Source organism: Pelodiscus sinensis, chromosome 14 (genome assembly GCF_052426305.1).
Source record: "Pelodiscus sinensis isolate ZL-2025 chromosome 14, ASM5242630v1, whole genome shotgun sequence".
NCBI lineage: Eukaryota > Metazoa > Chordata > Testudines > Trionychidae > Pelodiscus > Pelodiscus sinensis.
Genome location: NC_143065.1, coordinates 30,680,817 through 30,696,653, shown reverse-complemented (window position 1 = coordinate 30,696,653; position 15,837 = coordinate 30,680,817). Strand labels below are relative to the sequence as shown.

General features: G+C 45.0%; 1 protein-coding gene across 2 annotated transcripts in view; it reads left to right on the top strand.

Annotated features, from left to right (window-relative positions):
• The first annotated feature begins 4,913 nt into the window (after positions 1–4,913).
• The window catches only part of ACAN (aggrecan), a 90,089-nt gene continuing 79,165 nt past the window's right edge, over positions 4,914–15,837 (top strand). The window contains exon 1 of one of the 2 annotated variants that reach the window (XM_075897060.2): positions 4,914–5,353. The gene's annotated coding sequence lies outside the window, so the exon portion shown is untranslated. The remainder of the gene's footprint in view (positions 5,354–15,837) is intronic. The other variant, XM_075897061.2, reaches the window with a different exon arrangement.

The window sequence follows — 15,837 nt, the reverse complement described above, 5'->3', positions numbered from 1 at the left end:
TGTATCTGTAAAAACAACGAGGAGTCCTGCGGCACATTAAAAATTAACAGATTTATTTGGGCATAAACTTTTGTGGGTAAAAACCACTTCATCAGATGTCACGTTGAGCTGATGAAGGAGATGGGGAAATGATTTAGCTCTATGCCCCAGTCTGCATGGCATCCGATGAAGTGGCTTTTATCCACGAAAGCTTATGCCCATCAGCCTTTAAGGTGCCACAGGACTCCCTCTTGTTTCTGAGGTAACAATTACTAGAGGGATCCTGCTTCTTCACTCCATTTCTGAATATTTTGAAATATCCAAAACTGCTCGTATGAGTATCACTCATAGGACAAAGCAGACATACTCAGTCTGAACTGATTCTTATCTTAGGTCAAAAAAGCTGAACGGTAGTGTCCCCATGAGAGACCAGTATGCATATGCTGGGCACTCATGTGCATGTAAGTCTCTCCCTTGTTACAGGTTGTAAGCAACTCAATAATATGTCTGCCATCTCTGGGCCTGGTCCAATGCCTATTATGTCAGTGATAGGCTCTTCTCTTCCTGTCGGTGGATGGTGGATCAGGGCCCCTGCAGACAGACTGAGTTCCTAAGCATGTAAAGGCATAAGACGCATCAAACAAAGGTGTAAGACGCTGCAAGGTATGTCTCTAGAGCTACGCCAATTCTATTGACTGCAGAGAGATTTCTTCCATTGCCTTTTTGACCTCTCACATTATGGAACCTGGGAAATAAAAATCTCACATTGAGTTGATGAAGGAGATGGGGAAATGATTTAGCTCTATGCCCTAATCAGCAAGGGTATGTCTACACTACAGCGCTAATTCGAACTAAGCTAATTTGAACTAACGCATCCAGACTAAAAAACTAGCTCGAATTAGCGTTTTGCTAATTCGAACTAGCATGTCCACATTAAGTGGACCCTGAACCGGGGTTAAGGATGGCCAGAAGCAGTGCCGGCAGGGCATCAGAGGAGGACTTAGAGCGTGGAGCTGCTGTCTCAGGCTAGCCGAGGGCTGTGCTTAAAGGGACCCGACCCCCACCCCGGACAGACAGTTCTCAGGGGTGCCCCGATTGCAAAGCAGTCCTGGCTTGGAGTGCCCGGAGTGCCCAGACTGGGCACATCACAGCACTCGGCCATCAGACCGGCTGCACTTGCCGCAGGCTGCCATCTGGGGAGAGGGGACAATTGGGGGGCTTCAGGAGAGCTTCCACCCCCAGAAGCCTGCAGAGCCAGCCCAGTCCTCCCCATCGGGGGCTCGTACCCCATTCCTCCCTCACCTCCTTCCACTTACCCCTCCCTAACCCCCCTTCCTGATGTACTAAATAAAGGACAAATGTGTTCAAAAATAGAATCTCTCTTTATTGAACAATACTGGGGGAGACTGGGAAAAGGAGGTGGGAGAGGGGAAGAGAGAGGGTGGGAGAGAGGAGGGCAACTAAAATGATGAGGGGTTTGGAACGGGTCCCATATGAAGAGAGGCTAAAGAGACTGGGACTTTTCAGCTTAGAAAAGAGAAGATGGAGGGGGGGATATGATAGAGGTCTATAAAAGCATGAGTGGGGTGGAGAGGGTGCATCCAGAAAAGTTCATCATTAGTTCCCATAATAGAAGGACTAGAGGACACCAAAGGAAAGGAATGGGTAGCAGGCTTCAAACTAGTAACAGAAAGTTGTTCTTCACAATGCAGAGTCAACCTGTGGAACTCCTTGCTGCAGGAGGCTGTGAAGGCTACAACTAGAACAGAGTTTAAAGAGAAGTGAGATAAAGTGATGGAGGTTGGGTCCATGGAGTGGTATTAGCCAGGGGGTAGGAGTGGTGTCCCTGCCCAAAGTTTGTGGAAGGCTGGAGAGGGATGGCACGAGAAAAATGGCTTGGTCACTATCTTCGGTCCATCCCCTCCAGGATCCCTAGGGTTGGCCGCTGTCGGCAGACAGGCTACTGGGCTAGATGGACCTTTGGTCTGACCCAGTACGGCCATTGTAAGTTCAGGGCTCAGGGTCGGGGGTCTCAGTGGACCACCTTGATTTTCATGCACACCTGCTCCTGGGTGGCCAGGCTGGCAGCTCTCGTGCCCTAGACGGCCACTTTCCTGAGCCTAGTGCAGAGGTCATGGACGAGGTCCACGATGTCCGCACTAGACCAGGCGGGTGCCCGCCTCTTGCGGTCCCGGGCAAGCTCCCGGGAGCCGCCAGCCTGGTCCCGGGAAGAGGGGGAGGGCTGGGGGGCATTGGGTGGCTGGCTCAAGCCGTGCCAGGTGCAGGGTCTGCTAGCTGGGTGCTGGTAGGCTTGCACCTGGCACGGGCACCGTAGCCAGCCTGTGCCCCTTTAATGGGTCCGGGGCCGGGAGGGGGGCAATAGAGTTTCCCTGGTGTTGGCCAGAGTGGCCACCAGGGAAAACTGGGGAGGGCTAGCCTCCCACTAGTTCGAATTAAGGGCTACACACCCCTTAATTCGAACTAGTAAGTTCGAACTAGGCTTAGTCCTCGTACAATGAGGTTTACCTAGTTCGAACTAAGCGCTCCGCTAGTTCGAATTAAGTTCGAACTAGCGGAGCGCTTGTGTAGCGCCTATCAAAGTTAATTCGAACTAACGTCCATTAGTTCGAATTAACTTTGTAGTGTAGACATACCCCAACTGAGTTATGATGAGTTACTTGTGGATAGGCAGGTCACCTACATGTGTTTCTCCAGGCTCTGTGATTTTCTGGATTAGCTATTGAATAAAAAAAATCAAGTATTTGCTTGGCTCTAATCATGAGAAAGGCAGTGGACGTGTGGCTAAGGAAATAGCAGACTTTGGATGGAAGGGACTCAGAAGCTCCTTGATGGAAAATATGATTCCTATTGGCCTTGTGCATGTGCCTGTTTTTAGCACCCTGGCGACTCCTAGTCACACAGCCAGTTGTAAGGAGCTTTCTCTAGGTCTTTCTGTCTTTCTCTCCTGTGAGGTATGGAAGTGGGGAGATGGCTTCCTTTTAAGAAGACCAGCATCTCTTTGCTCTGAAGTCCTGTGTTTTCCCATGGGGTTCTGTGCTTTGACATGGTGAGCCTCCTTGTTTGTCATTGCAGAATTTCCTGATCAAACGTGGACCACGTCGAGGTAAAAAGATGGTATTTTTAACTGTGCTATTCCAAACAGATGCTCTGGGGGTGGGCACATATGAAATGAGGGATAAACACTCAGCATAACCTGGAGAGGCCTCTGTAGGTATGAGAGGAGAGATCTGTTCCATGGCCCAATCATTTCTTGGTTTTTCTATTGAAGTTGCTACTAAGGTGTATCATTTGGGAGGTTACCAAGAGGACACCTGTCAATGAGATTGAACCCAGCTACTCTTTTCATATAGGCTGCCCCACAGGCATCATAGAGTATCAGCTTTTGATTGCTACTTGCCTAGGATGGATTGGATATGGCAAACTGGAGATGGAATTCTAGGCAACGTGCCACAATTCACACCCTCTACCACCCAGTCTTTCCACCAGCCAGGGTTTAAATCTGCAAAAGCAAATCTGCAAAAGCAAATATGTTCGGAGACCAACTTCTCTGCCACCAGAACTTGCTCACAGCCAGTGGAGTGAACACCCATTGCCATGTTTCAAATCTCTGCACCCTCAGCACTTCCCCCATCAGACTCACTCCAGATTAAGACTGCATTTAGTTATTAGAAACAAACTGAGGGTTTTTTGGTCATTGCTTCATTCCCAAGCTCTTCCTGGCTCAGTATTTTCTCCCATCTCATCTTTTATTCCTCCCAGCCTTTAAACAGGTTTCTTTCATTGACAGTATCTTGTTACTTCATTACTTTTAAGTGGCTCATTGGCTGCTGAGGTTTTGGGACCCTTTCCATTCCTTAGTGCTAGAAATCCTCATCATATTTCCATCTCCAAATTCCTCTTTCTTCTGCCTGTCCCCCTCTTCTTCCTACTCTTGATCCCTCCCCTCACTAAGGGTGCATCTACACTGTAGGTCTTAACTCAAAATAAGCTATGCAAATTGTGCCATGTCAATTGTGTATTTTATTTCAAAATAGGGAGTGTCTACCCAGCACTAATTTTGAAATAGAGCATTCTTCCTCCGACTTCCCTTATTCCTCATACAATGAGGGTTACAGGAGTTGGATTAAGAAGTTCTCCAGCTTGACAGTATTTTGACACTATTTAAAAATAACTGCCTGCTGTGTACACATGGACTAAGTTATTTCGGACTAGCGCTAGTTATTTCAAAATAGTGTTGCAGTGTAGATGTACCAGTCAAACAGTCAAAACCACACCAGAATGCACTAAACTAGTGGTTCTCAGCTTATGGTCTGTGGACTCCTGGTCTGCAGACTATATCTAAGGGGTCCATGAAAGGTGGTTGTTACCATAGAACGGTGGTTTTCAACCTGTGGTCTGCAGGTCCTCAGACTATGTGTAAAATTTCCAAAGGGGTCCATGCAAAATATTTAGGGTTCTGCAAATGAAAAAAGTTTGAGAACCATTGCTCTAAACTTTTTTTTGATGTTTCTAATTCTGGGCTCTTCCCATTCTACATTACTCCAAATAAGTCTGTTAATTCCTGTCCGCCTGCAGGCACACTCTAACACTTTTCACTCACCTTCTTTAATTAGATTTCTTCTATTTTATTTTGCATAAACCCCATATGGCTCTCTTCTCTCATTACCTAACTTATTCCTTTCTATCAATCACTTGTGGTTCCCAGTCTAACTAGTTCCAAACCGGAAAGCCATGTTAAATCCCCAACCCCTCCTCCCCATTCAGTTTTCTCCCTTTGCAGTTTTTTTTAAGTCATCTTTTCTTTTCTTTTGCTGCTTTTTTCCCCCTTCTTTCCAAGAGGCTGGGCAGGGCTTCTGTTTCTGTCCCAGAGCCCTCCTATTTCCCCCTGCCCATGTGTTATTTCCTCTGGATGCCTGCCTACCTTTACTCTGAGAGTCGAGGAGGATCCAATACATTTAGTAATCTGCCAGCTATTCCAGGAGGTATCTAAGGAGGCTGACAGGAGGAGTCTAAAGGTCTCTCTTACAGCCAGTGGCAGCTAAACGTGGTCTGATGTTGCAAACCGTCTCTCTTTTTTCACACTCACGTATAGTACTCTTCAACCGTGCTGCTGCTCCTGCTGCCACTGTCTGAAAGGAACCTGACATACCACACAGGGAATTTTGATTTCTTCTGGGGGGACAAAAAAAAAAAAAGGCTGGAAACACCATCTGGAGGCTGTGAAGAAGACATACAGTAGTAGCAAGAAGTGGCAAGCCCTTTCCTTATTAAACCCAAAAAAAGGAGAAAACCTAACTTCTCTGCCAGGTGTATGGGACTTAGATTCTTGAAACACTGCACTGAACTGTTAAAGGTAATGTATAACACTTTCATCCATCATCTCTGCTTTGATTGTTTTTAACCTTTTGTTTTCTTTTCTCAGTGCCCTAAGGAAGCAGGGTACAGATATGTGGATTGGTGAGCAGGGGTTGGAGGATGTGAGGGAATTTGCTAATAGATTGACTCCAAACTTCTCTAACAAGTTCTACTTGTGCACAGCTCCAGAAAGATAAAAGTTTGTCTAGAACATAAGTACTGTTTAAGGTTGCCAGGAGCACTTTCTGGATATTAAACCTCCAGTCAGAAGTAGCAACTATGTATTGAGTTTGTTGGTTCCTTTGGCAAAAAAAAAAGAAAAGAAAAACCCTCTGTAGCTGATTTTAAAGAAACCACTGCCAAGATCAACAGGTGGACGTAGAGGAGAGGATTTTCCTCCTTCCTCCCAAGCGACCCCCCAAACTCTGAATGTCTCTTTAAGACTTATTTCAGCTGGCAGCTGAGCACCGAGGACAGTTCTCATAGTAATGATGAGCACTATGGAAAGGAGCCTCTGCTTTTTATTTTCTTTAGAAATGTCCTAACCTGGGTTGTTGTTACTGCTGCTGCTGATGGTGATGACGATGATGATGATTATGCTCCATAGAGGGCAAAGGGAATAACTTAGTTAAAGGACTGTTGAACCCTGAAAAGGGGGTGGCTGGTACATCAGCTCATCCCCATGATGGGAATAACATGGGACTGGATCCTGAAAGTGTGACAGTGAACACTGCTTGTAAAAGAGTTATGGCACTGGAGCTGAGTGACCTGTAATGAAAGAGCATCTAGCAGAACCTGCCTCTCTTTCTGAATGAATGCACAGACAGTGTATGTCCTGAGCAATAGCCTACAGAGAGTGCAGGCTTTGTGTATTCAGGGGAATTCCTCCTTTCTCCCAACCAGCATCAGACCGTTCTTCTTAAATCAGTTCATTACTTTTGGAAGTTTTCATTTAAATCTGATGCCACATAAATATCTTTCTGCCAGGTGCCCCTGAAAGCTTGCTCTAGTTTAACTCTTTCCTTGTGAGTTTTCTAACCAAGAACTAAAAGCTTTAGTTTGTAAACTTTAATTTTCACCAAATGCATTATTTTTAGTGTGCAAAAAGGGGATCCCAAGAGGGAAAATAACAATGAGGTGCTGAGCCTTTCTCCTGCTTTGGTTTTTTTTTTATTTTATCTTTTTTTCCCCGGGTAGTGATCGATGAAATCCAGGTAAGGGACTTCAGTTTTGAGGGAGGAAACATTTTTCTCAGACTCTTCACCCACCCAAAGGCATCACACAAATTTGGAAGTTGAGCTACTGGCCTGCTTCCAGTAGGAGCTGCTTATTTACAACTTTAACATCTGGGGAAGCAAACTTTGATCTGTAGAAATCTTGGGTAGCTCTGAAATAATCCCCTCCCCTTGGCATTGCTAGTTGCTCTAGTTGAGTTTTGCCACACTTAATCTGATTTTTATTTTTACATTACATTCCCATGCTTGCTGTAAGTAGATAGATGACTGTTTCTGTCGCTAGAATGACAGATCAAAGGGGGTTGTCCCCTCTCACTGTCATTTCAAGTTGGTGTCAGAGTGCTGGATTGGGGGGAGACATGCTATAGACACAAAGATGTTGTTTGCTCACATGCTTCCCAGGTTAGGTTCAGTGGCTGAATTCCGGCAGCTAAAAAAGTCTGAAGAATTACACACACAGGCTGTCTGTTCCCAATAATACGCATGGCCTTTGGGGAGAATTTCCATCTGTTCCACTTGAACTATTATTTAATGTTCAACTACACCTCTGGCAGCAGTTACTTGAGAGCAGCACAACGCCTTGGACAATCAGTGGGGGAAAAAAGCCAGGAAGATAGGAAAGTGAGGGAGTGGGAAAAAGGAATATGAGTGAGACCAACTGCAAAGAAGTGTTAACATTTAGCAGGCATCTGAGCTTTACATCTGCAGAACAAATAGGAATTCATCACTACTACACGCTCAACTAATTCGAATGGGAAGGTAAAGTGTCAAGGGCAGGGAAAAGAATGGTTAATACCAAATAAAGTTAGAAATGATTAATATATACAGAACTGATGGAGGATCCCAAGTTATTTTTGGTTTGTTGCATGCTCTGATAGCTAACCAGGGATTCATACAGGAGCCTGAAGTTTGGGGGAAAGCAACTGTTAGCTCCAGTAAAATGGAAACAAAATGGGTTATACTATTGAGCTTTCCTTTCCCATCTGTGGTGCAGATCCTCAGCCAGTATAAATCAGCATAGCTCCGTTGACTTCACTGGAGCTATTTCCATTTGCACCAGCAGAGGATCTAAGCATGAATTCAGTTGTGGGCTAGAGGGACTGTGGCCAGCTGTTCCGTTGCCCACACCCACCCATTTTAAAAATCAACAGAGTCCTTCTACCATAATGAGGCGTCTTTCCCCCTTCACCCGCCGGCACTGTCTGCCCCTTTCCTTTTGCGGCTGTAGAGAGGGGTGTTCTGCTCCCCCAAGATGATGCCAGTTTTGCCTGGTCTCCCTCCACACACTCCAATTTCCATGTGCTGAATAAACCGGTCTGTGTGTGTAGTTCACAGCCAGCTTCCCAGCAGCAGCAACAAAAGCCGTGTTCATGGCCGGGTCTGGACCACATACAGTGCCAGCCAGAACTCAGCTGCTACAGAGCCACTTAGAACATTCAGGGCCATTTAAAGAGTGAAAGAGAGAGAGAGAAGGGAAAGAGAGGGAGCCGTTATATATATATAAAAAAATACTTGAGCCCAGTGCAAGAACGGAAACCTTACAGTTTACTTTTAAAAACTCAGTGCCTCCTTGTGAAAGAGCAGAACAGCTCAGCCTGTGTGTGCAGAGCTGATCTGCGGGCTCCAGCTGTATGAGTGGGGAGAGTGTGTGAGTGGCTCTCTCTCCCTTGCTTTCAATGAACATACAGTATAAATCTAAAGAAGCTTTTTGTTGGGCTCATGAATAGATGCGGGGAGGGATTTGTAATGGTCACCATCCAGCTTTTTAGATTCTCTTCACGTTGAGGCTTTGCCTGGGTTTTTTGTGTGTTTCTTTGTTTTTCAATAAAAATTTCCACTTCTTCCCTGGAAGATGCTGCATCTCATTCAGGAACTTGCCTTCGTCACATGGCTCAAAGCTGGACTAGATGCAGATCCAGATGAGCAAGGGTACAAGGTGCAGATGAGCATGTGGGCGAATAGTAGGACATTTGGCTTTGATCCCAAATGGTGCCCAAAAGCCTTGGTGATCCCTGGCTTGGAAACTCCCAGGCTGTTGACTGGCAGGCAGGCTGGAGGCTTTGTTCCAGTTGCTAAGGTTTCCTCCTCTACTTAATAAATCCATCCCTGCTGGAAATTTATTGGCTTTAATGGACTTACACTAGAGATGGAGTTAGCCCATTGCATGATTAATCTTCATGAGTCTCCATGAGACAGGTGGATATATATTTTTGGATATATACTATTGTCCCCATTTAGCAGATGGGTACATCTGAGACAGAATGAGATGAAGTAACTTGCCGAAGACAACAGAGTGGAGTCAGAGTCAGGGCATGGATTGTGTATGATTGAGGATGATTAAGCTACTAGGCAGAGAAATGTTACTCTGAGAGATAGAGTTGGCATTGGAGAGAAATGGGAGGCTGTGGTGTGTGGTCTAGATTTGGACTTTCTGCTTTGCCATTAGTAGCTTCACCAACCAAGTCACCACTGCATGGAAGTTCACTAAGGCCTTCGTGCTGGACTCGAATGTGAGCTACAGATAAGCAAAGATGGTTATGTAACCAGTGTGAAAAGTATATAATCAACACTGCTAACCCTGAAACTGGGGGCAGGGAGGCAGGCTTACAGCATGAAGAGGAGTGGTTATTATTACAAGGGATTTTGGTGAGAAGGTATCTTGGGAAAGGAAGGTCTGTGCTCCAGGACCTGGGACATGAACATGAGCTGGTGTAGAACTTTCTCCTATAACCCCAGGTGCTGGGACAGAGATCCCAGTAGCAGGGCACCTGGTGCTGGCAGAGGCAATATCCAGGCAGCAAATTAAGGAGCATTTATGAATTGAAGACTACCCTAGAAAACCTCCCTGTCTTAGAGGTAGAAAATGTGTGTGATGGGAACCTATTTGGTGGGGGCAGGGAGTGGCTATAGTTAGACCAGAGAGGGTTGAAACTGTCTGTTGAACCATGGCCAATAAGCTAGCTTACATTAGGAAAAAATGTGGAACAAAACTGTCATGATCCAAGGCTTAAGCCAACCACTAACTGCCTAGTGTTGGAAGAAACTTCTACCTCAGCAGTTTATTCCATGTTTCTCCATGATGGGAGCTTTACACTCCAAAGCTTTTCATGCTGACCACTTGTCAGGGACAGGATATTAGCTTAACTGAACCCTTTGTTAGCTCTGGGATGGCAATTCCTATTTGCCTATGGCTTCTGGAATGACACAGGTTAGCATCAGTCAGAAATCCATCTCTGAGACTTTGTCTTCAATAACAGAGGAAAAAACAGAAGGAAAGGAGTATTTATCTTAGACAGCTCAATAAGTAACAGCCTTAAATTAATGAAGAGGGATTTTAGACTAGATAAGAAGTTTAATTCCATAATAGAACAGACTCTGTGGCTGTGTCCAGACTCAGGGGGTTTTTCGGAAAAAGTAGCTTTTTTCCGAAAAAACTTCACCTGCGTCTAGACTGCAGCCGTGTTCTTTCAAAATTAAATTGAAAGAATGCGGCTTTTCTTTCGACGGCGGTAAACCTCATTTTACGAGGAAGAATGCCTTTTTTCGAAAGTGCTCTTTCGAAAAAAGGCGTTCTTGAATGCAAACAGGGGTTTTTCAAAAGAGAGCATCCAGACTGCCTTTCAAAAAAGCGGCTTGCTTTTTCAAAAGTTCCACTTGCAGTCTAGACGCTCTTTTTCGAAAGAGGCTTTTTCGAAAGTATCTTTCGAAAAAGCCTCTTTCGAAAGAGGCTTGCAGTCTAGACATAGCCCAAGAGAAGGCATTTGAGGACAACAAAGGGAAACATCCAATGTGAGATTAGACAGCAAACTCCAAAGGGAAAATTGCCAAATAATACTTGCTGGGAACAAGCAGTTGATGAAACAGGTGGTCTTGAACAGTGATTTCTCTCCAACTGAAGTCCATATTCTTCATTAGCATTTTCTCCTGAAGCCTCTAGTAACCTGTAACTCTTACTTACATGGCACCTGCACAGAATTACTCAATACATACCCTGTAACAGCATAAGAAATACTGATCACTGCAGACCATTACACAGGTTGGGCCATTGATTTTAATAGCTTATTCTGGTTTTATAGAGCAGAAGTAGATTCAAAATGAATAACCATTGTATGATTTGCAACATAGTTTCAAGATCCACAATAACTAAGTAATTCATTTAGAAATGCTAGTATAGTTTCCATGTACATAATAACCTGCCATTGGTTACTTAGCTTGTAAATAATATCCACGTCTGTATAGTATTTGGTTTGTTAATAACACCCTGCTACTCTATAGGATTTAGCCTGTAGCTAATACTTGAGGCTGTATGGTAGTGATTACCCTTCCAGTCTATATTAAGTGGCTTGGAAATAATATCTTTTCCCTCTAATAGAAATCACACCCTGCTGCTACTCCATAGAATCTGGCCTGTAAATAATACCTTTCCCTGGTATAGTATTTGGTGTTTAAATGTTACCCTGCCCCTGTATAGGACTTGACATGTAAATGTCCCCCAGTCCCTATATAGTATTTGGTGTGTCAATAATACAAATGTACTGTAGTAAATGATACCACTCCACTCCTTACTACTTGCCCTGTACATAATACCCTGCTGCTTTGTGTAGCATTTATTGTATAAATGGTACCCTGCTGCTTTATAGCAGCTGATATATACATAATACCCTGTGGCTGTGTAGTGCTTAGTTTGCAGTTATGACTATTACCTGCCATCAGAGAGTTTGTGGGCTATAAATAATCCTAGGATTGGAAGTGACCTTGATAGGTCATCCAGTCCAGTCCCCTATACTCATGGCAGGGCCAAGTATTTCTAGACCAGGGGTGGGCAATAAGCAGCCCACAGGTGGCTGTGGTCCACCAGGGGTAGTCCATGATGGGCTACCAGATGCTTTATTTACCTGCACATCCACAGGTACGGCCACTCATAGCTCCCATTGGCCACAGATCGCTGCTGGAGCGGACTGGGACATAGCTTCCCACAGCTCCCATTGGCCAGGAACAGCAAGCTGTAGCCAATAGGTGCTGGAAGCAGCCATACCTGTGGATGCCAACCCCTGGTCTAGATCATCCTTATCCCAGAGGAGTATAGTATTTGGAGCACAACTGCTTGGTGAAGGTCTCCCATCTAAACTTTAAGAATTTAGGCCACTGTGTATTACTTCTGCTCTATATCTGTTCTAAACGCACCCTGGAGAGTAGTGAAAGGCACTCAGAATCTACAGCCACATATGTGACAAAGTGAGGAGGATATCCCTTGGGCTTGAGCTCAACAGCCAAGTCGGTGCAGCAGTCTGGCTCATCCCTCAGTTCATAGGCATGTGCAGCACATTTCTTTAGGGCAGTGGTCCCCCACACTGTGCCCATGGATGCCATAGCGCCTGCCGGGCCATTTCTGTGCGCTCGCCGAGTGATCGGGCTGGCCCCACCCCTGGGTGTGTGGTGCATGGGCTGTGCCGGCCCCAAGAGTGCAGCATATGGGCATCCCCACCCCTGGGCGCGTGGCACAGGAGCAGCGCCGGCCCCAGGCATGCAGTGCATGGGCTGCTCCAGTCCCAGGCACGTGGCATATGGGCAGCCCTGCCCCTGGGCACGCAGCACAGGAGCAGCGCCAGCCCCAGGCATGTAGCGCATGGGCTGCTCTGGCCCAAGGCGTGCGGCATATGGGCGGCCCCGCCCCTGGGTGCACAGCACAAGAGCGGCGCCAGCCCCGGGCGCGTGGCTTATGGGCAGCTCCACCCCTGGGCGTGCGGCACAGGAGTGGCGCCAGCCCTGGGAGTATGGCGCATGGGTGGCACCAGCACTGGGCATGCAGCGTGGGGTGCCCGGTGCGTGAGTGGCCCTGCCTCAGGGCACCCGGCAGCCCCGAAAGGATGGGGACCACTGCTTTAGGGTGTGCACCCAGGGAATTTAATTTTTTATTTTTTTTAAAGGCGAGCATTTATTGAATACTCAATCATAAAGGACATTATTTTTATTCATCAAACAAACTACAGAAACTAAAACTAAACTTATTTTTTTAAAATTAACAACTAAACTTTCTTAAAAGAGCATATCATGCGATTAAATTAAAATGCAAAGCCACTTTTTTTGAGACATTAGGGTGTGCCTGGGCACACCTGGCACACTCCCTATGCACGCCTATGCCTCAGCTGCAAGGGTCATTGCTGTCCCTGACAACATGGGTGAGCCAAAGTAGATCCCCAAGGGAAGTGATGGTTTCTCCCAGGCTTTTAATTTCCTTTGCTGTATGTTTGCAGATGTAATGTGATTGTGTGGGATATTGCAGGGACAAGTTGAGATCACGGGATCCTTCTCTACCTTGGACCTTTTCCACCCATGCTACGTCTACATTGGCCCCTTCTCCGGAAGAGGCATGCTAATTTCTAACTTTGGAATAGGGAAATCCGCAGGGGATTTAAATATCCCCCGCGGGATTTAAATAAACATGGCCGCCGCTTTTTTTTCGGCTTGGGGAAAAGCCGGAAAAGAGCATCCAGACTGGTGCGATCCTCTGGAATAAAGCCCTTGAAAGTAGGAATAAGAGATCCTCTGGAAAAGGGCTTTATTCCGGAGGATCACACCAGTCTGGACGCTCTTTCCCTATTCCAAAGTTAGAAATTAGCATGCCTCTTCCGGAGAAGGGGCCAGTGTAGACGTAGCCCCAGTGTTTGGTCTCTCTGCTTTTGGAATCAGATTGCCCCTGGGCTTGGATCCCACAAAACTGAGCAAGCCAAAGAACACTGGACATGATCAGTACTTGTGTCTAGATGATTTTCCCAGGACACAGCCACTAAGGCCATGTCTATCCTTAACCTGGAAGGTTGGCTTAAGGTACGCAACTCCAGCTACATAAATAATGGTCGACATACCTTAAGATGAGCTTGGTGCCATCTTCACACTGGGAGGTCAATGGGTGCAAACACTTCAATCAGCTTCCCTTACTCCTCACAACTGTGAGGAGTACCAGCATTGACTGGGGCACCCTCAGGGTTTGATTAGGTGGATTTTTACTAGACCCACTAAATCAAACACCAGAAGAACGATCTCTGTTGCAAAAGTATAGATGTGGCCTAAGACTACTCATATTACGGCATATTATGTTGTAGTATCAACTTGCACTTGTGATGGCAATGCAATTCTGTATGTGGTGGCATTAGGGCTGCAGCTGCCTGTTATAATTCTGCTGGCTTTGGCCCACTCTCGTTCCTTTACCTATTCCTACCACAATTACATCTGCACCTGTAACTTTTTTAATTTGCTGATAACATCATCAGAGATGTGGGATAGCCTAATGATTTCCTCTGTCTGTTTCCACAGCATATGATTGTAGCTCTGGTCTGGTTTAATGTTTCCAGATGTTGTCTTTGAGCCATGATAGGCAACCTAGGCTAGTGAGTGGGCCACAGGAGTGGCCCTCCTCCATCTCAGTGGGCCACAAGATTGTTGTAATCAAGACGGTCTCTCAGAATAGGATAGTTTTGCTAACTGCATTTGATATCTAGAATTTGCAGGGTGTGCCAATTGAATGATAGCCGCAAATATGCCTAAATATTGATGGCAGAGATGGATCCTTTAAAATGGTATAGTGAGGCACACTGTTGTGTTATTCCAAAGAAAATATACAATACTGTAGTTACAGAAGCTTATAGAAATCTATAATAAAGCTTGTTTTGTTCAGAATTTAAAATGCCAGTATAAGGACAAGTAATAATTAATTTTTTTTTTAAAAAGAGTCTCACTTAAATTTCCAAAGAGTAAAGACAGGTAAATTACCTGGTGGCCTGATCCATTGAATTTTCCATTGAAAATAGTAATGTTGCAATTTACTTCAATGGTAGTAGGACTGGGCCCCTGTTTAGGACTACAAACTGGTCTAGACATTAATTTAATTTTAATGAGAAGTTGTTTCCTATAATTGTTTTGGAACCCTTAAAGATTTCCACCAAGAGAATTCTGAGACCTAGAAAGTTTGGATGGAGATTCTGATATTCACACAAAAAAGTAATTAACACCAAAGGTAAATCCAATTTGTCTTAGCAGACAGAGTTAAAAACTGAAATTAATAATAAAGAGAACTTAGGAGTTATTGAAAAGACAATACAACCTACAAATTAGATCAATTCCATGGCTATGATAAAAAAAAACCACCTAAGCCATGGATGTGCATCATTCCATGTGATTTAAGTTAAACCATGAAATATGGACATTATCCATTAAAAACTGCCAAGGAAGTGGCAACTGACTTCTCAAAAGCACAAATACTTTTAGCTTTTTATACAGAAAATGCATTCTGGAAAATAAAGTCAGATGTGTCATGCTCTAAGCTAGTAAAGTTTAACACAAATGTATTATAAATTGAAGTAAATGCCATTTGGTATTAGTTCCGCCCCTGAGATATTTCAGAGTCACTGCCCAAATCATTGAGGAATTATGAAGTGCTAAAGTTATAGGGTAAGATCTTCATCCCTGCTCCAGCCCCTTAAGGGCCAGACTATTTCACAAAGACCCTAAAAGACTCATACCTAGCTAGGAAAGGAGTTCCCTGATATAGGCACAAAGAAGCAGCTGAACAACTACCTGCCAAGGATACCCTCACAAGCCATATTGTAGGTAGGATTCTGGAAGTGGTGCCAGGATTGCCACCTGTCCATTTTTTCCTGAAATCATCCCTTTTTAAAGGTAGCTGTCCTGGAAAATCTGTAAGGGTGTGCAGAACATGGTAGCTGTCTAGTTTTTTGGGCTCAGGGTCATCTGGGATGTCCTACAATTTTATACCAAACTGGTATCAACTTTGGTAGGGTTATAGGGCCATGTCTAAAGTAAGGCAACAGGATAAAGGCTGAGCTGTAACTTGGGAGGCTATATATAGCCCTAAATGGGTTGGGTCTGGAGTATCTGAAGGACTGTCTTCTCCCATATGAATCTACCCAGTGATTGAGGTCATTTGGGAGGCTTTGCTTCATGTTCCTGCACTTGTAAAGATAAGATTAACATCTATCCGGAGCAGGGCCTTCTCAGCTTTTGCTCCCAGGCCATGGAATTCTCGCCCCTGGGATATTCACATGGAGCCAACATTAGCATTGTTTCAGCATCAGGCTAACACCACTCTTTTTACTTGTGCTTTTATTGATGTTTGAGTCTGTGTGTGTCCCTCCCCTCGAGATGACTTAGCAGGTTTTCTGTCCCCCCGGGATCTCGTATTTTATTTTTTTTATATATATTTATATTGTGTTTTAAAAAAATAGTAAGA